General features: G+C 35.7%; 2 long non-coding RNA genes across 2 annotated transcripts; one reads left to right on the top strand and one right to left on the bottom strand.

Moving 5' to 3' along the window:
- Window positions 1-10,593: 10,593 nt before the first annotated feature.
- LOC142174813 (uncharacterized) lies at window positions 10,594-12,448 on the top strand. The gene is made up of 3 exons (XR_012703884.1): window positions 10,594-10,764; window positions 11,268-11,394; window positions 12,085-12,448. It is a non-coding gene; the product is annotated as an uncharacterized LOC142174813 (long non-coding RNA).
- Window positions 12,449-13,003: 555 nt separating this feature from the next.
- LOC142174127 (uncharacterized) lies at window positions 13,004-14,777 on the bottom strand. Its single transcript, XR_012703458.1, has 3 exons — window positions 14,647-14,777; window positions 13,943-14,068; window positions 13,004-13,252 (listed from the first exon to the last, which is right to left on the bottom strand). It is a non-coding gene; the product is annotated as an uncharacterized LOC142174127 (long non-coding RNA).
- Between the last annotated feature and the right edge of the window lie 12,838 nt (window positions 14,778-27,615).

Consider the following 27,615-nt stretch of genomic DNA (forward strand, 5'->3'; position numbering starts at 1 on the left):
AAGTCACAATCCCCAATGGTGTATGATCTCACGCTCGTAATCTAGCATGTGCGTCACCTCAAAGTAGCACAACGATGTGAAATCCAGGGTTTCATACCCTTTGGACAACATATACAATCATTACTTACCTCAATCCGGTCCAAACTCTAGCCCGCGATGCCTTTGCCCCTCGAATCGGCCTCCAATTGCTCCAAATCTAACCAAAATCAGTACCATACCATTAATACGCGCTAAAGGAACAAAGCCCAAGCGAAAATAATTAAATTAACTCAAAATCCCGAAATTGGCCAAATCGGACCCTCGGGCCCACATCTCGGATTACGATAAAAATTACAAAACTAGAATCCTTACACTCTCACAAGTTCATACATACCAAACACATCAAAATCTGACCATAAATGACCCTTCAAATCCTTAAATTAAAGTCTCCAATTTCAAGCCCTAATTCCCTAATTTTAGGCTTTAAATCCAACAAATTTCATGTCTAATTAGTAGAAATCACCATAGAATCGAGTATTGAGTTCAAAAATCTTACCTCCAAGTGTTTCAAAACCGCGCAACAATGGTGGAAAATAGACCAAAAATCGCGAAGGCAACTATTTAAACATTCTGCCGAGGTGTTTTTCCTTCTTCGCGAACGTGGTAGCTCCCTTGTGTTCGCGAAGCACAAAATTTCACTGACCAAATATTCCTCCTTCACGAACATGTCATCTTCCACGCGAACGCGAAGCTCCAACTGACCAAGCCTTCGCGAACGCGACCTCGCCTACGCGAACGTGAAGCACAAAACTCCTAGGGCCCCAGCTGCTCCAATTACCTTACGCGAACGTGACTCCTCCCATGCGTTCGCGATTCACTAGAATCCAAGCCTACGCGAACGCGAAGAACACTTTCTCCTCGAGGCTCAGCTCTTCTTCGCGAACGTGAAGAATAATTTCTTTTGCAACAAAAACTAGAAAATCTGCAACTCTCCAAAACCAAGAATTTGCCAGTTAACCACCCGAAACTCACCCGAGGCTCTCGGGACCTCAACCAAATATGCCAACATATCTTATAACATCATTCAAACTTGTTCCAACCTTCGGAACACTCAAAACAATATCAAAACATAAAATCACCCCCGGATTCAAGCCTAAAAATTTCAAAACTTCCAAATTTCACTTTCCATCAAAAAGTCTACAAACCTCGTCCAAATGACCTTACATTTTGCACACACGTCCCAAATGACACAAGTACCTACTCCGATTTTCGGAATCCCATTCTGACCCCTATATCAAAATCTCCACTACCAACCGCAAAATTCCAATTTCCCCAATTCAGGTCTAAATCTACCCCGGACCTCCAAAATACATTCCGATCACGCTTCTAAGTCCCAAATCACCTCACGAAGCTATTCGAACCATAAAAATCAAGTTCCGAGATCATTTACTCACAAGTCAACTTCTGGTTGACTTTTTCAACTAAAAGGCCAACTTAAGAGACTAAGTATCTCATTTCTCTACAAAACCACTCAGAACCCGAACCAACCATCCCAATACCACATAATACAACTGAACAAGACAAAAAGAAGCAAAAATGGGGGAAACGGAGCGGTAACTCATGAAACGGCCGGCCGGATTGTTACATCTGTAAATTTAAAAATCCGAAACAATTGATTTGATTTGATAATTGAAAAATTCGAATCAACCCGGTCTATGTACACCTCTAATCATAGTTATGTATGGACAAAATTATTAAAGGTAATTATGACGTTAGTTAACCTGAAATTATGGTATCTAGATTTATGAGTTAGATTATAATTAGATTCCACAATGAAGCTTATAAAGAATATTTTTAAAGTTATCTTCCTGTAACGGGGCTCAAGAAGTTGGTCTGACTTGTAAAGGAAATGTTAGTAGTAAAGTTATATATGCTACTAAAAATTGTGATAGAAATGAATAAAATCCTTCCGCTTTTAATCGAAAGTTTCGGAGTCGAGCCTGGTGAATAGAGAAACCAATTCATAGTAAATTACTTCGTCCTTTTATGGCAAGGCAGAGTCAAAATTACTGGATTTGAGCGAACCCGTAACTCATACTATATATCTACCCCTGCCTATTGAGCACGAATATGAATTAATCAGGCCAATAGATACCTGATACAGTCAAATCTCTCTTTAAAAGTCTCGTTTGTTCCGAATATTTTTTGATGTTATAGCGAAATATTGTTATAGAGAACATATATTATAACGTAATATGAAAATTGGTTCCGAAAAAAGTTTGGCTTTATAGGGAAGTGTTGTTATATAGGAATGTTAATATATAAAATTTTACCTAAATTATTATTATTATTATTATTATTATTATTATTATTATTATTATTATTATTATTATTATTAATAACCCCCTTTCAGTTTAATGGAGAGGATGCACACTCAAAAAGGAGTATGAAACCTAAGACTACTAATTAGTGGTTGAGACTTTGCTAAAAGTGGCTAATTAACCACTAAACTTTTAGACTTGCTCTAGGCTTTTTGCAAGCTGATTTGGGAAACAATTGTCTCGGCAAAGAATTTGCTTTCTTCTTATTTAAAATTAAAGATGACCTAATTAATGGGCCATTAATGGTCAGTATTTAATGAATTCGAATCTGCGCACATTTTGTGGGATATATGGTGATATCTTGATCATCGAAGGAATAACTTTGGATTTGCTTTTTTCCTCCTTTTCCTTCCACTAGGGAAAGTTCTTTCTTTTTCGTTTTCTCTTGAGGAATTCATTAATCCAGATTCGCATCGCGTAGGATTGTCGGTGCTTACTGACCCCGATTAATAGATATTATGACCCCGCCCGTTAAAAGTGAAGCGTTGCCGAAAGAATTTCTCCATTACGGAATCATAAACACAATACCTCTTATTAAGAGTAGAAGAATTACATCCATTTCACCACACTCTTTGTTGGTACTAATTTAACTTATTGTAAACTAATTATCTTTCAAGTAATTTGATAATATATTAAAACATTCCTTTACACTTTCAATATATTAACTAGAAATATATATAATTCATTTTAGATTATCTTGCGCATTTGATGGCAAATATATTGGTGGTCCAGTTTTAGGTAGTCTGTGTCCCAATATTTAGTTCATTCTCATATTGAGATTCTAATTCTGATTACATAGGCTGTCCCTTATGGATCATTTTGACGATTTTCTATGATTTCTATGTATGAAAAATCTGCCACAAAAAGCTTATAAAAGAACTCACTCTTTGTCTAAAAATCATAATCATGTAACTCTTGGTCAGATTCATTTTTTAGGACCAGATAGTACGTAAACCCCATAATTAATCAAACTGGATTAGAGCCATCATGTCGGAAAATATTCCAATGAGATTTAAAATTTCAACTACCAAAGCTGTGATTGTCCATTTCTATGTAGTAGTTAGTTGTGTTACTTCAGCTCAAATTTTGAATGTTGATTGAGAATTAGGTTAGAAAATTCACACCTTTCAACTTTTTTTATGGGGGGGTGTTTAGGCTAGCTTGCACTAACTTAATAAATTCTACTGAATATTTGCTAACTCGCTCCCAGCATATGTGCCGAATAACTTTGTCCAGCAAAACTTAGACAACTAAAATAATACCATAATGTGTTTTTTCTCTAATGAGATATAAGGCTTTGGTTGTCGTAATCCTCTCTGGCAGTGGTGGAGCCACACTGAAAAAAGGGGTGTCAAGCAATACTCCTTTGCCGAAAATTTATATTATATTGTTAGATAATTTTTTTATTTTATGTATGTTTAATATACGTTGATTCTCATTGACTTTTCGATATATCTAATTATTTATATTTTGACACGATAAAATTCTTACTCCGCCACCACTCTCTAAACCCACCCTTCTTTGTACTGAGGAGGGACCAACATCCCTTTCTCGAAGAGGGCCTAAGTGACTTTGTAACTTCAACTTACTTTTTTCTGTTGATTCAGAATTAGGTAGGAAATTTTCGCCTTTCAACTATTTTGCAAGTTTTAACCAGTCTACATAATAGAAAAGGAAAAATGGCAATTACTAGAGTAGCGTTAATCTACTCTACCAGGAGATCAGATTTAACTTCTTTCTTGTACTCATACTGTTGAGAAGAAGGAGGATATTTCGTTCTCACTTAACTTCACGTCTTAATAACCAAGAGAACAAAAGATCAAGATGACTTTACCAAAATTAAAGGACAGTTGTCAGCTTGAGTTGAACTTATATTATATATATTGACAATGTAAATAATTTTTTACTTTATCAAGTTATCGAAAAGATGTTTACATATAATATTCTAAAAAAATTGAGATATATAATCTTGAAATAATAAGACGAACTATGTGTTACAACATGTAAAAGTAACCTGATAATTAAAGAAAAGTTCTTTGAATAGTAGTTTTACCTTGTTGCTATTGTTTCTCTATTGCTCCATTGTTTAACGTTCTTGAGCCGAGAATCTTTCGGAAATAACCTCTTTATCTGCGGAAGCACTACTCTTTCCAGATCTCACTTGTAAATTTCACTGGGTTAATTATTGTTGTTGTTCTTTGAATAGTAGCTTATACCTTCTTAGTGCCTAGCATTACTTTTCTCAACCAAAAAAAAATTGTATGAAGTACATTAAAACCTTATAAAAAAGAGGAGGGTCAGAGGAAATTAAAAAGTAGCAAAAATAACTAAGAGATAGCTTTAGATTTGTCTTATATATGGAAGTGAGTCCTCTATTCATAGATGATAGAACCAAAGTTGCTTATATATTATATTGAAACAAAATTCTTCATATTTTTTAAATTTTTATATTGAAACATGGCATACTTAGGAAAGCAAATGCAGAGAGGAGCCATGTTAGAATATTAGGGTTTTGCACATGGCTAAGTGGAATGATGTTAGGAAGAAACACATGTGAATGTGCCTCACACTGTTGAAACAAAACCAATAGTAGGAATCTAGGAACCAAAATATTGTCACATTGGCCATGTTTGGGTCCTACATATACTAGAATGTTATGGTAATACTTGGGCCCACAATTAAACCCCCCATCCCCACCCACCTCGACCACGCCTTATTAATGATATTGTTCGCTCTAGCATAGGTGATCAGCACGACTTTAAAATATGTCATCAGAGTTAAGTTTTGTTTCCTTGTATATTTAGCATGTCACATATATATGTTGCTTCGCCTAAGGTGCTACAATTTTATACTCCGAATATTATAGAGTAAATGGAGGGGGGGGGAATCTTATTTGCGTTAAGTATTTAAATTTGTATTTTTAAGGTAAAACTATTTAATTTAATATAAATATCGGGTATAAATAAATATTTAGGGAAGTGACATATAGTTGATCGCTAGACAAAAATATTAATAGTCTCTAGCTGGTATATAGAGATTATAAACAATGTATATTAATATAAAGTATATCATATACTTTCCGGCTATAGTTTTTGGGTTACCGACTATTTAGGTTAATTTAAGTGCTTGAAGTATGTTTTTAGGATGTTGTAGCATTCTTGTCCAATCAAGTTTGTCAAGTCCTCTTGTTGATTAATTAGCAACAACTGTCCTTAAACAAAGTGTTCCTTTTTCTTGTTAATGGTTTACCACCATCTTAATACATACAAAAACACTTTTAAGTGGACCTTAATCATACTAATTAATTTTCTTTGTTGTTGATTGAAGTGATGCCGATATTACTGTTCAAAGATTTTCCAAATCCTTATTATGACCCACCAACTTGTGCTTATCAAATAAATCAACTAATTAGAAGTTATTACACGAATTTTTAAACATGAGATTATATATATATTTCAGACATGATCCCATCATAATGTATAAAATAAATAATAAAACCATTAACTTTCTAGTCATCTTACTTCCTTTTTGGAACCATTACTTTGGAAGGATCCAAAAAAAGGATTAAAGATAATACCCAACAATTCTGACTTAGTTTTCAAGTTGTAATCTCCTTTTTTGGGATGTGCTCATAAAGCATAATTTAAGTATCCAAACAATGTGGGTATTGACTCAATAATTCTATCCATGTATTCCAAAGTGACACCTACCTACTCTATATATGTTGGGTATATTGTGGAGTAATACTCAAGTCTTGTGAAGTGACAATTTATTTCAGATTTAAATTAGGAACAATTACACTGTATATCACCCGACCCAGTTCTATAACCATAAAGAGCCCATATTTTCAGATTTTACACGCTGAGGCCCATATTGTATATATCTTGAAATAAAAGTTTCAATGTTTAACCCAAACAATCTTCACTCATCTCTTCTAGATTTTCTCCTCTTCTTCTCTCCACTCCAGTGGCCACCTCTCCTAAGTTTGTTATGAAGTCAAGATTTTGATATCCAAACCAAAATTAGGTTGAGGGAGTTAGAAACTTTTCAGATTTGAAAATTTATGAAAGAATCGTGCTCAAATTCGAGTGGGTGCTATTGAAATTAATTGATAATAGTTCAAGAAGCTTCAACCTAAAGATTTGGTTCAGTTGGACTACTTTGCAACTCTTTGAGAGGGAATTTGGTGAGGTAAAATTGGGAAAAGAACTGGGTTCTTGATTTTTATTGAAATTTCTTCAAGATTGAAATTTTGGATTGAAAAAATCGAACTGGGTTCTTATTTTTGTTAAAATTTCTTCAAGATTGAAGTTCTAGACAGAGATTTTAAGCCTATTCCAATTTATGAGTTTTTTTTAATAGACATGGGGAAGATGTATTTTGGTGAAAAAATCAAATGGGTGTTGATTAATATCGGTGAAATTATTTGGGTGAAGCTAAAAATATTAAAAAAACTTTTAGTAACTAGAATCTAGAGTACTGGATTGATTGAACATGATTAACATTGGTTTTGAGAATCATACCAGTTGAAAAAGGAAATTGAAGGTGAAATTCAGTTTTCATATACAACATTATACATCATTATACAATATTATACAACATTATACAAAATTATAATAATTGTATAATATTGTATAATGTTGTATATTAGGTGTGTAAGTAGTGTTATACAACATTACTCTTTCTATTCGCGATTTCTGTTCGACTTTGGTGCAGTGGTCTTTCTCTTTGAAGTAAGTTCCTATTTCACATGTGCGTTAAAGCTAATTTTGCTTTTCTATGTTGGTGAAATACTAGAATACATTATTATACATTCCATATACGAGTTTATACTAAGTTATACATTTTTATACATGTACAACATATGTGGACTTAAAACTGAAATTAAATTTTTTCTTACTTTTTCTCGAACAATCGATGTATAAAGTCAATTTTTTTTGTTGATTTCTCTGCCAAATTGCGAATTTGTAGCCATTTTTTTCAATTTTATTTTTTATTTCTTTTGTTTCTGCTATTTAGAACTCAGGACAGAAGAAAATTTAAATTTTTTTCAAGTTGTATTATACTTGATTTGCATTGTTGTAATTGCAATAGGAATGTATATGATCGATTTAAGTTGGTTGTGTGCAAAGAACAAAAAATCACATAAAAATTTGTAAAGTTATATCCAGACGATGATGTCATATTGTGAAACTTTTATGGGCTACACGGATGAAACTTAAAATGATGGCTATGCGGATGAAAAGCACCTACGCTGACTGTACTTTTATGCAATTATCTTTAAATTATATATATTGATAATATAATTTTTTTTTTTATATTATTTGTGAATTTTAACATATGATAGTAGGTTATTATTATTTAATGATTATAGTGGAGATTCACCGTTAATACATAAAACTTACATACTTCTTTATTTTTTTTTTAATTATTAATTTATCTGGGATGAATGTCGAATACTTCGTACATTAGATTGCCTTTATTTTTTTAAAATTAATCTATCAGGTAGAATTAATCAATAGTCTAATAAAATGAAGCCTAGCTAATATATAGAGCAGAGACGTCTAGACTAGTTTAAGATGACAATCCCATCAAAACCTTTTTGATTTTGAAATAATGATAAATAATATGAAAACCAGTGAATTAGGAGGGGATTAGAAAAAAGAGACTAATTGGTCACTTAATAAGACAAATTTAATGTCCTTTCGAGTTATATCAATAAAGTATTGACAATTAAATACGTTAACACGGCATAACATGTCGTGCAAAAACATCTTACTTAGTTGGCAGATCTTTTCAGATGTAATGGCATTTAATAAATTAATCATATTTATTAGTGTATTATATTCTAATTTTCTTTTAATATATTTGTACTTGCAAAAATATATTTATTAATATTATTCTGTTATTCGTTAATTCTTCTGCCACGTGGAACTATTTCTGTCGGCTCCACGCTGTATATATGAACTTGGCATCCTTCTCCTATTATGTTTAATTTTCTATTCTTTTTCAAGTATCCCATTGTATATATGTTTTATGTATTATTTTGGTTAATAGTTAATCACTTATCAATGGCGACAATTACTTTAGCGACGAATTTGATATTCGGTATCCGCTAATCAGGAAGATTTCTAATTAAGAATTTCTCTATTTGCATAGTTCAAGCCCAAAGCCCCGAAAATCGGGGGAGAAATTCAAAAATAGCCAGATTTATAATTGGTCGTTCAAAATAGTCCAGTTTCAAAAATAATCGAAATTTAGCCACTTTTCATGTAAAGATAAATCTGAGCGAAAACAATGTTCAAGACCCGAAAAATACGCCAGTATATATGCTTGAACTCCAACATATTATACTGGAGTTCCAGGATAAGTATGCTGGAACTCCAGCATAATATGATGGAGTTCCAGCATAAGTACACTAGAACTCCAGCATAATATACTGGAGTTCCAGCAAGTATAATTGTCCAGTATTATATACTGGAGTTTGGAGCACCGGTGCTCCAGTCTCCAGTATATTATACTGGAGTCAACAAAGTATACCGGTCCAGCATAATATGCTGGAGTTCATACACAGGTGCACCGAACTCCAGTATATTATGCTGGACCAGTCTGTGTTGTAGCAAAATAGTGACTATTTTTCATTGGCTTCGTAAATGCTGGCTATTTTTGAATGACCAGTCTGAAAACTGGCTATACCGTCTTATTTTTACGAGAATCAGGGGTGAAACTACATGTTTTGCCACTGCGAGAATGTGAAGCAATCCAATATTGAGCCACAATAGTCAAATAAAGAATACAAGTACTCGTGTAAAGAGTATCTAGTAGAAATTAGTATTACGTATAAAATATATAAATTACGTAAAGTCACATGCATAGAACATTGTAGGCATGTGAATTTGGTCAAGGCTACTACTGATTGCCTTTAAGAAATAGGTTTAGTTAAACAAAAAAACTTTGCGGTGTTTGGAGTCACTTGTATTATTTTAAAAAAAAAATTTAGCTAGATGCAATATTTATTGGCATAATTAGGACCAAAGAACTTTGGTCTAACGAGAAGTCAAGACAAGTTATTATTTAGGACGAAAATTATATTAAAGAATTGTAGTTCAAAGTGAGTTTAATCTGAGTGTCGTATATAGTATACACATTAGGTCATCTCTCTTAATAATTTAAACCATTGGCATTTGGCCAAGTAATATACAAATAGTCTAGGAAATAGATAATCTAAGATATGGCGTTTCGCAAGTTCCATTAGTTAGTAAAATCATGCATTTATTATTAATATTATAACCAAATAGTACTACTTTTTTCATTAATTAAAAGATGTAGTATAATATATAGCTAGGAACCAAGAAAGGAAACAACTACTCTACCATACACAATAGAGTATTAAATCATATTATTTCAGTTTTGGAAGTACATGAGCAAATTGGATTGTCTTAGACTTAACCCTAGTTGATCAATCTCCGATAAATACTTACACATACTAGATATTTACATCAAATCAAATAATTTAATCTCAGCAGTACAAAGATACAGTGAGTACGTATGATTTAACCCAATATGTGTATGAAAAGTATGTGTTTTGTATTTATTAATTGAATACAAACATCGGGTTCTAAAAATGGCGGATAGAAGCAAGAAATGAACACTTTGAAACTTCATTTATCTTGACAGCTAAACACTCGAAATACAAGGTGTAGGCAAAGGAATAAAATTTCTTTGATAAAGGGACTAAAGTGCAATTTTGTTTTGTGATTATTCACGTCCTTATTTAAACGGAGGATTATTACTATCTTATTTAAAAGGCTAATTTCATGCAAATCCAGTCCAAAATGCCACATCAAAATTGGGTCAAATATCTATTCTTAACAAAATGAAATATTATTTATATTCTTCTTAATAATTACAAATGGTACAATTTCATATTTTTGTCCTGCTCCACATTACATTACATGTAACACCCCAAAATTTTTAAATAATATTTGCATTCCTGATTGAGCTTTTTTATAACGAGGAAATATTTTACTTTGCACTTCCTAAATGTGAATGGTCAATATATGAAAATTTCTTACTTTAGATTGTATTAATATTGGCAATGAAGTTTCATGATGTTGTTATATGTAACACTTAATATAATTTTGACGAGTTGTTATTAAATACAGTATATAATTAAGTTTTTGAATTTTCAACCTTTTGTATTTATCTAAGAATATTTTTTAGTTGAGGAACCATTTTATTTCATATTTATCCATAAACTCCCTCATCTTCTATTCTTCAAGACAAAGAAGAATCTCTCTCTCTCTCCTTCTTAGCATCTGAACATGAATCAACCATAGATTTCTACTAAATCAACAAGCAAATTTCGTTTTTGGTGAAGATCAAGTTGCTACTCTCTTTTGTGGTAAGTTTCTAAACTCGTTTTTACACTAGACATCTATTAGTATTTTCTATAACTCTTTTTATACAGAGCTCCGATTTAAGTGAGCCAGGACTTTCTGGAAAGGTACTTCACAAATCTATAACTCTTATGAAGGAATCAAAATCTAGCTTTGTTGGTATTTACCTGAAAAAGGATCAGAAAGTACAGGGCAAGTGTTGCCCAGATTTCCAGTTTTAGAAATACTCCATGTACTACTGTTAGTAATTTTAGTATAACTTTCTGTACAAAATTGATATGGGGGTGATTCAAGATGTTCTGAAACGCTAAGGCATAGATCTACAACTATTATGAAGACTATACAGTCTAGTTTGTCTGTATAGATCTTCCAAACTGAGTCACAACACGAAACAGTGATACTGTCCAGAATTTCTGTTTCAAACATTTTTGGGTAATTTACCAATATCATGTTTAGTTTGACATGTTAAATCACTGAACTTATTTAGATATTTCATTATGTATTTAAGGTATATAAACCCTTGAAAAATCAGAGGGGAAGTGTTTGAGGAAGTGGACAGATTTGGTTTGTTTACGGCGTAGACGATTCAAACGTCCCCAAGTTGTGATTGAACTGTTTTGTGGTAAAACACCAAGGTTTGTGTATAAACTTGTACTCTTTTTTCTTGCTGCAATATTTTGAAATAACCTGATATTTTATTTTTCTTGTCTTCAATTTATATTGTTATATTCGTATTATATCAAGTATTGTAAGATATTTGTTAAATCACCCATTCGTACGGATTGTTTGATCATTTTGCATTCTTGTTGGGACTTTATCCTTCTTGTGGCAGTGACTTTGTCACTCATCTTGGCATGCCTCTTGATTCGGATCTTTTGCCATCTTGACTTTGGATTTGTAGTTCGTCTTGAATTATGGAACTTTTCCGTGTTAAGTACGAATTAGGAAGCCATTTTTAATATGGTTCTTGATTCTCTTGTCTATTGGGTTTTGACCCTACTTGATTTGGGGCTTCGATCCATCTTGATATCTGATTATGCTTAGTGTGATGGCATGACGTACATATTGGGCGAAAAATGGATATTTGGTATACTCTCTTAAATTGATAGTATACACTTTCTAGACTCTTGAACATTGTTATTGATATTTGGAAACACTTCAAAGTTTGATATTGATATGTTTGATATATTTGTTCACTTGTTTTAAATTATGTTAAATTGAGCTAACTATGACTGAAAAGGGGAATTGGAGAATTTAATGACTCCAAGCCTAAAGTTTATACACCACTAAGCTTTATGCTTAGCGATAGTTGTTTTCTATCGTAGGAAATGTTCGGGATGAAATCTGAAGATGGCCAGGGTGAAGTAGTCTCTTTGGGAGAATTTATGGAGATCACATTTGCATATGTACCTTGATTTTGCATAGTTTTGGGACATGTACATGATACATGATATATATATATGTCACATTTATGTATGTTATTTGGAGGCTTGTTGGATTTTAAGACCAAAATATTGTAACTTAAATTTGGTAACTTGTTTTGTTGTTTTAAGGCGTGTTAATAACTCAAGCCTTGTAATATGCTGAATTTACACTTTGTCTTGTAAATATGTACAAAGGAGAAAACTAGTTTCCTTTTTATATACCCGATAGTTTGAAATTTATGTACAATACAAACATGCAGTGATGTTGAATGAATGTATAAATTTGTTAGGAAGTTGCTTTAATGTGTTGATTATTCAAGAAGCGATTATATCACCTTATGTTAATATTTTGACATTGTATTTCATTTAAAATAAAATTATGGTGTATTTTTTTAAAAAAATATTGCACTTTGACCTTTTTGCATGAGCCTATTTCCGCTAATAAACTATTCTGAATATTTCTAACTAATATCTTTTTAATATTTTATAATCAGTGAGTTAGATTTGTTTCCTAAGTAGCAACCCCTTTGGGAGGGTGCTACTTAGGAAATAAATCTAACTCACTGATTATAAAATATTAAAAAGATATTAGTTAGAAATATCCAGAATAATTTATTAGCGGAAATAGGCCCATGCGAAAAGGTTTAAAGTGCAATATTTTTTAAAAAAATACACCATAATTTTATTTAAATGAAATACAATGTCAAAATATTAACATAAGGTGATATAATCCATTCTTGAATAATCAACAGATTAAAGCAACTTCCTAACAAATTTATACATTCATTCAACTTCACTACATGTTTGTATTGTACATAAATTTCAAACTATCAGGTATATAAAAAGGAAACTATTTTTCTCCTTTGTACATATTTACAAGACAAAGTGTAAATTCAGCATATTACAAGACTTGAGTTATTAACCCACACTAAAACAACAAAACAAGTTACCAAATTACACGTCCCAAAACTATGCAAAATCAAGGTGCATATGCAAATGTGATCTCCGTAAGTTCTCCCAAATAGAGTACTTCATCATGGCCATCTTCAGATTTCATCCCGAACATTACCTACGATAGGAAACAACTATCGCTAAGCATAAAGCTTAATGGTGTATACACTTTAGGCTTTGAGTCATTAAATTCTTCAATTCCCCTTTTTAGTCATAGTTAGCTCAATTTAACATAATTTAAAATAAGTGAACAAATATATCAAACATATCAATATCAAACTTTGAAGTGTTTCCAAATATCAATAACAATGTTCAAGAGTCGAGAAAGTGTATACTATCAATCTAAGAGAGTATACCAAATATCCATTTTTCGCCCAATATGTACGTCATGCCATCACACTAAGCATAATTAGATATCAAGATGGACCGAAGCCCCAAATCAAGTAGGGTCAAACCCCAATAGACAAGAGAATCAAGAACCATATTAAAAATGGCTTCTTAGTTCGTACTTAACACGGACAAGTTCCATAATTCAAGACGAACTACAAATCCAAAGTCAAAATGGCAAAAGATCCGAATCAAGAGGCATGCCAAGATGAGTGACAAAGTCACTGCCACAAGAAGGACAAAATCCCAACAAGAATGCAAAATGATCAAACAATCCGTACGAATGAGCGATTTAGCAAATATCTTACAATACTTGATATAATACGAATATAACAATATAAATTAAAGACAAGAAAAATAAAATATCAGGTTATTTCAAAATATTCCAGCAAGAAAAAAGAGTACAAGTTTATACACAAACCTTGGTGTGTTACCACAAAACAGTTCAATCACAACTTGAGACGTTTGAATCGTCTACGCCATAAACAAACCAAATCTGTCCACTTCCTCAAACACTTCCCCTCTGATTTTTCAAGGGTTTATATACCTTAAATACATAATGAAATATCTAAATAAGTTCAGTGATTTAACATGTCAAACTAAACATGATATTGGTGATAATTACCCAAAAATGTTTGAAACATAAATTCTGGACAGTATCACTGTTTCGTGTTGTGACTCAGTTTGGAAATAATTACCCAAAAATGTTTGAAACATAAATTCTGGACAGTATCACTGTTTCGTGTTGTGACTCAGTTTGGAAGATCTATACAGAAGAACTAGACTGTATAGTCTTCATAATAGTTGTAGATCTATGTCTTAGCGTTTCAGAACATCTTGAATCACCCCCATATCAATTTTGTACAGAAAGGTATACTAAAATTACTAACAGTAGTACATGGAGTATTTCTAAAACTGGAAATCTGGGCAACACTTGCCCTGTATTTTCTGATCCTTTTTCAGGTAAATACCAACAAAGCTAGATTTTGGTTCCTTCATAAGAGTTATAGATTTATGAAGTACCTTTCCAGAAAGTCCTGGCTCACTTAAATCGGAGCTCTGTACAAAAAGAGTTATAGAAAATACTAATAGATGTCTAGTGTAAAAACGAGTTTAGAAACTTACCACAAAAGAGAGTAGCAACTTGATCTTCACCAAAAACGAAATTTGCTTGTTGATTTAGTAGAAATCTATGGTTGATTCATGTTCAGATGCTAAGAAGGAGAGAGAGAGAGAGAGAGAGAGAGAGATTCTTCTTCTTTGTCTTGAAGAATAGAAGTTGGGGAGTTTATGGATAAATATGAAATAAAATGGTTCCCCAACTACTAAATATTCTTAGATAAATACAAAAGGTTAAAAATCCAAAAACTTAATTATATACTGTATTTAATAACAACTCGTCAAAATAATATTAAGTGTTACATATAGCAACACCATGGAACTTCATCGCCAATATTAACACAATCTAAAGTAAGAAATTTTCATATATTGACCATTTCATATTTAGGAAGTGCAAAGTAAAATATTTCCTCATTATTAAAATGCTCAATCAGGAATGCAAATATTATTAAAAAAATTTGGGGTGTTACAACTCTCTCTCCTTTAAATAAATTTTGTCTCGAAATTTACCTTGTACTAGTCCCGAAACAAATGTGGATGTTGAACTCGCATATCCTCTTCTCGCTCCCATGTAGCTTCTTCGCCTGAATGATTTCTCCAAAGAACCTTCACTAATAGGATTCTCTTATTTCTAAGCTCTTTTATCTCATGCGCTAAGATTTGGATTGGTTTTTCTTCATATGTCAAATCAGGATTAACCTCAATAAACTCAATAGGAAGAACATGAGATGGATCTGAGCGGTATTTTCGAAGCATAGAAACATGAAATACGTTATGCATCTTACCTAATTCAGGTGGCAAAGCTAGCTTATATGCAACCAGACCAATTCTCTCAAGTATTTCATAAGGTCCAATGAATCGAGGACTAAGTTTACCTTTTTGGCCAAATCTCATAATCTTCTTCGATGGAGAAACCTTTAAAAATACCTTATCGCCCACCTGATGCTCAATTTCACACCTTTTAAGATCATCATAGGACTTTTGTCAGCCTGAAGAAATTTTCAAACGATCCTTGATGATTTTTACCTTATCTTCAGTTTGTTGCACAATCTCAGGACCCACAAATTTTCTTTCACCAAACTCGTTCCAACAAAGAAGCGTTCTACATTTTCTCCCATATGAAGCTTCATAAGGAGGTATGCCTATACTTGAATGGTAGCTACTATTGTAAGCAAATTCTATGAGGGCTAAGTGTTTGTCCCAACTACCCTTAAACTCAATAATGCAGTCTCGAAACATATCCTCCAAGATTTTTATTACCCTTTCAGACTGGCCGTCTGTTTGTGGATGGAAAGTGGTACTAAAATTCAACCTGGAACCCAAAGCTTCTTGCAAGCTAGACCAAAATCTAGATGTAAACCTCGGATCTCTATCGGACATAATAGAAACAGGGATTCCATGCAGCTTCACAATCTCATTAATATACAATTCTGCTAAACGTTTCAATGAGTAGTCCATTCTGATTGCCAAGAAATGAGCACTCTTAGTTAGTCTATCTACAATGACCTAAATAGCATCATGATTTTTTTGAGTGCGTCTATTTCTCTCAGACAGTAGGCTAGCATTGATCCTTTCTCATTTCTATTCCGGTATTGGCAAAGGTTGCAGTATACCAGCTGGGACTTGATGTTCAACTTTTATTTGTTGACATACCAAGCATTTAGAAATGAACTCTGCAATGTCTCTCTTCATACCACTCCACCAATAGTGCTCCTTAATGGTCTGATACATTTTAGTACCTCCAGGATGCATTGCATAAGGTAAACTATGTACTTCAATCAAGATCTGCTTCCTCAATTCATCATCATTAGGAACACACAACCTATTTTTATAAAATAAGGTACCATCTTTCCTTAATGAAAAATCTGATTCTCTTCCATTTTGGACTTCTTTAGCCCGTTTCACAAGCTTCTCATCTAACTTCTGCGCTTCTTGGACTTGCTCAAGTAAGACTGCTTGACTTGCAAATTAGCAATGATGGAACCATTAGAATTAAATGAAAGGCAAACATTCATGGCTCTTAATTCAAGAAGCAAAGGCAAATGACTTAGAGTTAAATTTGCAAGGGAATTACGACTCAACGTATCTGCAACCACATTGGCTTTACCAGGATGATAATCAATCGTGCAATCATAATCTTTGATGAGTTCAAGCCATCTACGTTGTCTCAAGTTTAACTCTTTTTGTGTACCCAAGTACTTCAAACTCTTGTGATCAGTAAATATGTGACACTTCTCTCCGTACAAGTAATGCCTCCAAATTTTTAAGGCAAAAACAATGGCAACAAGTTCAAAATCGTAAATGGGATAATTCAACTCATGCGATTTCAACTTTCAAGAGGCATAAGCAATTACTTTCCCTTCTTGCATCAAAATACAACCCAAACCACGGTGAGATGCATCACTGTATATCACATAATCTTTTCCTTCAGTTGGCAAAGAAAGTATTGGAGCTTGTGTCAACAAAGATTTGAGCTTTTCAAAGCTCTCTTTATACTTGTCATCCCACACAAATTTGGCGTCTTTCCCTAAAAGTTTAGTCAAAGGAGAAGCTATAATAGAGAACCCCTTCACAAACCTCCTGTAGTATCCTGCTAAAACCAAGAAACCTTTTATCTCAGTTGGAGTTTTAAGGAGTTTCCAATCAACAATAGCTTGAATCTTACTAGGATCAACCTTCACACCTTCAGCTGATACAATATGCCACAAAAAAGCCACTTCATTTAGCCAAAATTCACATTTGGAAAGCTTCGCGTAGAGTTGTCTCTCTTTCAGAATTTGCATGACAATTAGGATATGCTTATCATGATCTTCTCTATTCTTAGAATAGACTAAAATGTCATCAATAAACACCGCCACAAATTGATCGAGATAAGGCTTGAATACACGGTTCATTAGATCCATAAATGCAGCAGGAGCATTTGTCAAAACAAATGGCATTACCAAAAAGTCCTAATGGCCATACCTGGTCCTAAAAGCGGTTTTAGAAACATCTTGCTCCCTCACGCGCAACTGATAATATCCAGACTTCAAGTTAATTTTTGAGAATAAGCTGGCACCTTTCAGTTGGTCAAACAAGTCATCGATTCTAAGCAGTGGGTGTTTGTTCTTGATTGTTACCTTGTTCAGCTGTCGGTAATCAATGCCATGCCTAAGAGTGACATCTTTCTTTTTCACAAATAAAACAGGAGCTCCCCAAGGTTAAATACTGGGACGGATAAAACCTTTATCAAGAAGTTCTTACAATTGAGCCTTCAACTCTTTTAATTCAGCTGGAGCCATTCTATAAGGAGCGATAGAAATAGGAGTAGTTCCAGGGACAAGATCTATAGTAAATTCAATCTCCCTTTCTGAAGGAAACCCAGGAAGATCATGAGGAAATACATCAGGAAAGTCGCACACAATTGTGCTATTTTTCAACTCCCCGAAGCATTTCGTCGGTTACTGGAGACAGATTGTTGCGACAAATCGAGTTTTAAAAGCCCATTTATCAATCAAATTATCCTAATGTATTTCTAACTCCAACTCGAAAATTAAATAATTATACAATAGAAAACACCATCTAAAGAGAGGATCGACGAAGCTGAGAGCGGGATCCAGAATTTGAGAAAGCGACTGGAAGGGAAGCAACTGGGCTAGACTGCTGATCTTCTGGAGTAGACTGACCCTGGGAAAGAGACTGTAATCGCCGCCGAGAATAAACATGCTATGCCGGGTGATAGGAATCCTCTGAGGTCAGCTGAACAGGCTGACAATCGGCAGAAAATGCTGAGGAAAGCTGCTGGCTTGAAGAGTGGTATGTCCTTAAGACTTGGACTCCCCAATCATGTACCGACTATATGAGCAAGATAGGAATCACAACCTTGACAAATCATCTTCCTTTCCAAGAACGTAAAAATAATATTAGATGTCAATGATCTTTCTCCTTGAACTACCATATGTGAATATGCAGGAGTTTTAAATGTCACTTGCTTCAACCTACAATCAACCAATGCATGATGCCTATGGAGCCAGTCCATGCCAACAATAACATCATAGTCTTGGAAGGGCATTTCAAGCAAGTCGGCAGGGAAGACCAGATTTTGAATCATGAATGGAAAATCTCGGTAAATCCTGTTAACAACAGCCTGATGACCTAATGGACTCATGACCAGCACATCAAAGTCAAGTCTCACAGATTTAACCGTATCAGGAAATGCAAGTGATGAGCAAACATAAGAGTGCGAAGATCCAGGATCAAATAGTATAACAACAGATATGCCAAATAAGTAAAATTTACCAGCAATCACGTCTGGGCCATCCTGGTCATTCTTCTATCTCATAGTATAAACTCGTGCAGTAGCTCTTGACCCACTAGCCTGATTAGCTCCACTTGAACCCACTGCTTGTATATTACGAGGTCTAGCACTGCTATTAGCTTGAGAATGAGTAGTGACAGGCTTTTGAACTGATCCATATGTATGTGTATCAGAAAGAGGATTAGGATTAGGACAATCCTTCACTTTATGATCCATACATCCACGATTAAAACAAGCACCAGAAGCTCGTCTACATGCACCATAATGATTCTTCCCGCACTGTGCACACGCAGGTGTATGAGTTTTGCCTTGGCCATAACTTGGAATACTGGCAGTAGAAAAATTTGACTTATTCTTCTTATGATGTGATTATTTATGTGTACTTTCAGTCTTGGAATAGTCAAACTTTCCCTTCTTGGATGGACCGCCATAATCTGAATTACCCTTCCTAAACTGTTTTCTCTCCTACTAGCTTCTTCCTTGTCAATTCTTTCCCAAGTAAGTGTAGCTAAAATCAGCTTGGAAAAATTCTCAAGTAGTAATATTGCCACTGATTTTCGAATGTAACCATTCAAATCTTCTTCAAATCTTCTTCAAATCTTCTGCACTTGTCTCTTTCACCATCAATAATACCTCCAGCATAGCGAGAAAGCCTAAGAAAGTTTTATTGATACTCTGCAATAGACATACTCCCTTGTCTTAAATTCAAAAACTCTTTCTTCTTAGTATCACAATAGACAGGGGGGAACATATTTTGCACGAAATAATTTCACAAAGTCATCCCAGATCAACACCGAAGGTTTTGCTTTTGCATTTGGCACACTTACCCACCAATCATAGGCATCTTTCTGTAAAAGAGAGATAGCATACTTAAATTTGAAAGCATTAGTACACTCCAGTTTTTCAAAGACCCTCTCCATGCGGTCGAGCCATTGTTCAGCTACCATGGGATCTGTAGTGCCTTCAAATTCAACTCCGCCCATTTTTCTCATCTTCTCAAAATTCATTTCACTAGATTCTTACATTGTCCCAGCCAAGTGACGAAAGGATTTTAGGTCAGGCAAGGGTTCCTCATTTCCTCCCTGAAGGTGAGGTGTGGCATTATACTGGGCCTGACTTTCATCAACGGATTCAATAGCTCTATTCGAAAAAGAAGCCATATTAAAATTCCTATAAAAGATAAGATCACACTGCATTAAGGACATGTACATGATGCATATGCACACGGAATACAATAAATTACATATACAAGTATGCAAAAATTTATAAACTCCAAGTCATTGTTTAGGGTATCTAGCATATGCTACATGAGTCATGTCGGCCAAAAGCAGTTGATGCAAGGAAAGTGGTGGATAATGTAATATTACCAATTCTTGGTTTTACTTTCTTCCCAACTTCGACAAGTGATCGGCGCAATTGTTACCTTGTCTCAAAGTATGAACTAGACAAATTTTAAGTTCTGACATGAGGCGTCTACATTCTTCTATCAAATCATGATCCGGGTGACTTTCGACATCATTTCTCACACTTAGCAACATTAGGGCATCATTTGAGTCGGTTTCAATGATAACTTTCTTCAAGTTGTAACTTTTAGTTAGAGTTAGACCACCATGTATAGCCCATAATTCCGGAGTAAGGCTAGATGTTGCTTTCATACTAAGCCTGCCGTAGAATCCGCCTATCCACCTTCCTTTGTCGTCTCGTACAACACCTCCAATTCCCGCTAATCCTGAATTTGGTATAAAATTGCCATCCGTGTTAATCTTGATAAATCCCAAAGGAGGAAAAGACCAACTGATATAGACGGGTGCAGTGTTATGTTTGATTGTTGACTGAACAGAGCAACACGAATTGTGTGTTCAATACCGGGAAAATTGAAAAGCTTGCCAATTAGTACTAGGCACATACACTGCCATGCCTTACGCCCTGAATTCTGTTTACTAAAACTGTGATGTAAAAACAATGGAATGAAGACTATAAATAATAGTAATAGGGTTTTGCCAAATCATAGAAATACTATAACGAATTTAATTATAGAAAGCGTACATTTTCTATCGACTCTTGCAAAATATTCTCCAATGTACAAGATAATCAAATTTTATAATGGAAAAATTAGTCACAATTCCATCACAAATTACGAATTTAATTTTTGGAGGGAGTGATTAAGAGATATTCTTGACAATTGATTAACTATGATAAAAGCAATATAACTTTCATATAGAAGCGGAAAGTCTCATTTAAAAAGATTCTATAGCTTGGCTTAATAGCACGTTTAGTTGGCTAGCGTAAAGATATTTTGTTTTTTTTCTTAAAAAAAAAGGGAAGTTCCAACAAAAGAAAGTCAAAAATGAAGAAACGAGACTAATCTCTACTTGTTTGCTTTTGGTATTCGAGTGAGATATATAGTACTAGTATTATAATATTCCTTCACCGTAAACTAGAGGTCTTTCTTCGATCTTTAAAAATAAAAAAAAATCGGCAAAGAACGCTTCCCTCTTTAGAGGGAGAGTCTTAAAGCAACAATCAAGTTGTCTACGTTTGACATATAGAACACGGATTCGAATCGTGGAAGTAGCCAGATAATACTTGCATTATGGTAAATTGTCTACGTTACATCCTTGAGGTGTAGCCCTTCACTAGACCCTGCGTGAATACAACATACTTTGTGCATCGAATTGGCCTTTAATTAACACTTGCGCAATGAGCATTAAGCCATATTCGACGCAAATTTGAATTAGTCGAGACACCAACAGAAGTACTAAATACCTAGCGGAAAATCAGAAAAATCAGAAAAATAAAAGTCCAATAAAGTGGATTATGCCTTGTTATTTTCTCCTTTTCGGGGTTGCTCTGATGGTAAGCAACCTTCACTTCCAACCAAGAGGTTGTGAGTTTGAGTTTCCCCAAAAGCAAGGTGGGAAGTTCTTGAAGGGAAGGATGCCGGGGGTCTATTTGGAAACAGCCTCTCTATCCCATGGTAGGGGTAAGGTCTGCATACACACTACCCTCCCCAGACCCCATTAAGTAGGATTATACTGGATTGTTGTTCTTCTTCTTCTTTTGCCACTTTACGGCGTTATTGGAAACTTAGAATCCAAGACTACTCTCTCCTTACAGGACAACTAGTTATTAGTGAAGAACAACTCAAAATATGGGACCCAAACTAAGTCCTATATATATTTCAAAGAAACAACAATAACAACAACAACAACGGCCCAGTATAATCCCACAAGTGGGGTCTGGGGAGGGTAATATGTATGCAGACCTTACCTCTACCCCGAAGGGTAGAGAGACTGTTTCCAGGAAACCCTCGGCTCAAAAAAGCAATAGGAGATGATATATTAGTACCATAAAAATGCGTAATAAAAATAACAACAATATATAAGAGATATGAAATATGAAATACAGAATACGAAATACGAAATACGAAATAGATGGCTGGTATAGTACAACTAGAAGGTAAAGCCCTGCATCAATAGACGACCAATGACATTCCTAGTCTAACTCCTAACTGGATAGTCTCCCTCTATTGTGCTGTATAAATATTCACACTCTCCCCTAACCTACAACCTTAATGCTCGACCTCCATAATTCCCTATCAAGGGCCATGTCCTCAGTAATCCTAAGTCGCGCCATGTCCTGTCTGATCACCTCTCCCCAATACTTCTTAGGTCTTCCTCTACCTCTCCGCGTGCCCACTACAGCCAGTCGCTCACACCTCCTCACCGGTGCATCAGTGCTCCTCCTCTGAATGTGCCCGAACCATCTGAGTCTTACTTCCCGCATCTTGTCCTCCATGGGGGCCACACCCACCTTCTCTCGAATATCTTCATTCCTAATCTTATCAATCCTTGTATGCCCGCACATCCACCTCAACATCCTCATCTCTGCTACTTTAATCTTCTGGATGTGTGAGTTCTTTACCGGCCAACATTCAGTTCCATACAACACGGCAGGCCTAACCACTGCTCTATAAAACTTACCTTTTAGTAACGGTGGCACTTTCTTGTCACACAAGACTCCCGACGCTAACCTCCACTTCATCCACCCCACCCCTATACGGTGTGTAATATCCTCGTCAATCTCCCCGATCCCCTGAATAACCGATCCAAGGTACTTGAAACTACCTCTCTTGGGAATGACTTGAGAGTCAAGCCTCACTTCAACTCCCGCTTCCGTCGGCTCAACTCCAAATTTGCACTCGAGGTATTCCGTCTTCGTCCTACTCAACTTGAAACCTTTAGAATCAAGAGCATGTCTCCAAATCTCTAGCCTCTCGTTGACGCCGCCTCTTGTCTCGTCAATTAGAATAATGTCATCAGCAAATAGCATGCACCATGGAACCTCCCCTTGAATATGATGAGTCAGTGCATCCATCACCAGGGCAAATAGGAATGGGCTGAGCGCAGACCCTTGGTGCAACCCCGTAATAACTGGAAAGTGTTCAGAGTCTCCTCCTACTGTCCTAACCCGAGCCTTAGCTCCATCATACATGTCTTTAATCACCCTAATATAGTTACTCGGGACCCCTTTATCCTCTAAGCAGCTCCATAAGACCTTCCTAGGAACCTTATCGTACGCTTTCTCCAGATCAATAAACACCATGTGGAGATCCTTCTTCTTATCTCTGTACTGTCCCACCATCCTCCTAATAAGGTGGATAGCTTCTGTGGTAGATCGTCCCGGCATGAACCCGAATTGGTTGTCTGAAATAGACACCGTCCTTCGCACTCTCATTTCTACCACTCTCTCCCAAACTTTCATGGTATGACTTAGTAATTTGATGCCCCTATAGTTGTTACAGCTCTGGACATCACCTTTGTTCTTATACAATGGGACCATTGTACTCCACCTCCACTCTTCAGGCATTCTATTAGTCTTGAATATAACACTAAACAATGCAGTAAGTCATTCCAAGCCTGCTCTACCCACACACCTCCACAGTTCAACCGGAATTTCGTCTGGCCCGGTAGCTCTGCCCCTTCTCATCTTACGCATTGCCTCCATGACTTCATCGATCTCAATGTCCCTACAATTATTTACTTCATGATGACTGTCGGCATTCCTCGATTCCCCAAGTATAATATCCTGATCCCCTTCTTCACTTAGAAGTTTATGAAAGTAGGTCTGTCACCTCCTCTTAATCTGGTCATCTCCCATCAAAACTTTGCCGTCATCATCTTTTATGCACCTCACTTGGTCCAGATCCCGAGTTGTCCTCTCTCTCGCCTTAGCGAGTCGGAATAAATTCTTCTCCCCACCTTTGTTCCTTAGTTCCTCATACAGACGAACAAAAGCTGTCGTCTTAGCCTCCGTCACTGCCATCTTCGCCTCCTTCCTAGCTACCTTATACCTTTGACTGTTCTCTCTCTTCTCCTCCTCGTTAATGCTCCCTACTAACCTTAGGTAAGCCGCCTTCTTTGCTTCCACTTTACCTTGGACAACTGCATTCCACTACCAATCTCCTTTGTGTCCACCATAGTGGCCCGTAGATATCCCTAACACCTCTCTCACCGCCTTTCTTATACTGTCCGCCGTTGTCGACCACATTGTGTTTGCGTCACCACTCCTTCTCCAAGCTCCCATTGCCGATTATATATTTCAAAGATACATAATAAGATATGTAATGATGATACATAATAAGATACGGTTGATACTCATATTATAGGGACTAAAGACTTACTTTCAACCTTGATTGTGATTCGTCATGCATGTTCTAAGGCACAAAGTTAGTGGCATGACTTCAGGAGTGATATTCACATCGTTTTTTAATTTTTTATTTGGTGTTCGATATCTGTATTGGGGTCCGACAAAATATAAAATCGCGCCAAAAAGGCCCATAATAAGGGTAAAGGAGCTTCCTAAAAAATCCGAGTTCATACTCATGCTCAAATTCGTAATCTCTAGTTAAAGATAAATGAGTACTTACTACTCTATAATAACCTAAAGTTCACATTGTTAAATAATATTCTACTTGAATCTGTTCTAGGATAATATTTATTAGCGCTCGAATCTATATTTTCGTTTCATGAAAAATAATAATCATTAGTTCCAAGGAACTCTTAATTATTTAGATTGTGCGGCCACACTCAATTCTGTGCGGTCCGCACAATTGAACTCAGAGACTCAATAAATGGTTTATGCGGCCACACCCAAAATTGTGCGGTCCGCGATGGGTGTTACACGGCCGTACTCAATTTTGTGCGGTCCGCGGTTGGTTTACTTCAGAGAACCAGTAGTCTGAACCTGGTATCTCTATGACCGCACTCGCTTTTATACGATTTGCGATGAGCATTATGCGGCCACACTTATTTTTGAGCAGTCCGCGATTGGCAGTCTGCGGCCGCACTCACTTTTGTGTGGTCCGCGCTGCCGCGTTCTGAGAAGTATTGACTTTCTTTTCAACTGTAATTCTTTAATACATTTTGAACCCCAACTCTAATTGACTTTCACTAATTGTGTGTTGCAGACAATGGTGTGTTATCGTGGTAGAGGTGACACTTCCAAAGGGAGGGCAGAATCCGCTCGAGGTCGGGGTAGAGGAATTCAAAACTTGCCATTATGAGTCCAGTAGGTCGTGGGCAAAATGACTATCCTTATTAGACCTCCTCCGGACTCCTCGGATACCAGTGAATACCTCCCATCCGGGGGGACTTCTGAAGTGGAATCTATAAAACCTCAACCGGGGGAACATTCGCAACCATTCCGCTTAGTCAATGAACCTACCTCCTCATCTGGTTCATCTAATGGTTCAGAGGGAGGTAGTCAGGCATCAGAACCATCTTCCCCACCTACTACAACAAGATTCCTTGGCAAGTGATTGTAAACCATTTTCTTTCAATTACCCATTGAATTCCATGAATTTTAGAACTAAAATCTAGGACCTCCATGGTAGAAATTGGGGGTTTGGGTATAATTAGGGATTTTTGGAAAATTGGGATATATACCTCAATTTGGGATCGGATTTCAAAACTAATTTCATATTCAGGCTCGAGGGTAAATGGATTTTGGTCCGCACTTCGAGTTTTGACCAAGCAGGCCCGAGGTCAATTTTTGACTTTTTGGGAAAAAGTTTGGGAAACCAAAATATTTGCATTGTAATTGATTTCTTTAGCAATATTTGACGATATTAAGTTAATTATGGCTAGATATGAGTGGGTTGGAGGTGGAATCTAGAGGAAAAATGGTGATTGAGCTTTGAGTTTGGCCGTTGGAGCGAGGTAAGTGTCGTGGTTAACCTTGGCTTGAGGGATTAGGTATTACTTGTCTATTTGCTACGTGTTTGAATGTTGGGTGCAACATATAGCTGAGGTGACGGGTATTTATGTGTTGTTGTTGATTCATAGCATGCGAGTGGGTCTTATTCTTGTAATTGTTGCCTTCCTTTATCATACTATTTATGTTTAGACTAGTTGATCGTTATGTTGATAACTCTTATCATGTTTTTACAGAATTTGGTATTGATTGAGTATTAACTCAAACTTAAGGTCAGTATTGTGGAGCTAAATATTGAAGTAAGACTTGTTCTTGATATTTCTATCTCTCTGTTGTTATTGTTCATTATTTTGGTGAGGGAGAGTGTTAAAGCACGAAGGGTGATGCCGTGCAAATATTTTTGTGAGTGAGTGTTAATGCACGAAGTGTGATGCCGTGTCATATTTTGTGAGTGATAATGCACAAAAGGTGATGGCGTACCATGTAATGAGAGAGCTAATGCATAAAGGGTGATGGCGTGTCGTTTCTATTGTTTCATATGGTGAGGTTGAGAGTAAAAGCACGAAGGGTGATGCCGTGAACTGTCCTTTATCTTGCTTACTTGTTTCTATCTATTTAAGGTATAACGATTGATCAAGTCCTTATTTCTGTTGTGATCCTTGGATATTCTTTTGTGCTTCCCCCTTAGGAAGGCCAATTCCCAATATTTCTTGCCTTGTTTCTTTCATTGTTGCTATTAGTATCTACATTGTGATACTGTACAAGTTTGTTTGTAGGTGTTTTGTCCTAGCCTCGTCATTACTTTGCCGAGTTTAGACTCAATACTTACCAGTTAATGGGGTCGGTTGTACTGATACTACACTCTGCACTTTCTATGCAGATTTTGGTACTGGACTGAGTTGACCCCGAGTTAGTTATTGGCTTCATCTAATCGGAGACTCAAGGTAGTCCTGTCGGCATTCACATGCCCTGAAGTCCCCATCTATCCTTTCTGTTTACTGTTTTCTTTTATTCAAATAGTTGTACTTCTTTCAGAATTGTATTTGTAGTAAATTCTAGAATGCTCGTGGATTGTGACTCGAGATTCTGGGTAGTTGTGTATAAATGTTAAGACTTTTATGAATTTTTGCATATTCCTTCTTACTTATTTATTGTAGCTTAATTGTTTTAAATCACTGAAAGGGTTTAGAAATTGTTTAATGACCTCAAACGTTGGCTTATGTGGCAAGTATGATGTTCGGCGCCATCAGGGTCCCTACAGTAGGAATTTCGGGTCGTGAAAAGTTGGCATCAGAGCACTAGGTTTCCTATATCTCACAATTTACGAGCAAGCTTAGTAGAGTCTGGGGGATCGGTACATAGACGTTAGTACTTATTTCCCAAAGGTTATAAAGTTAGGTACAAATTTCACTTTTATTCAACTCTGTCGTGTAATTTTTTTTCTCAATACTCATTGAACTCTC

The sequence above is a fragment of the Nicotiana tabacum genome, chromosome 20, assembly GCF_000715075.1.
Source record: "Nicotiana tabacum cultivar K326 chromosome 20, ASM71507v2, whole genome shotgun sequence".
NCBI lineage: Eukaryota > Viridiplantae > Streptophyta > Magnoliopsida > Solanales > Solanaceae > Nicotiana > Nicotiana tabacum.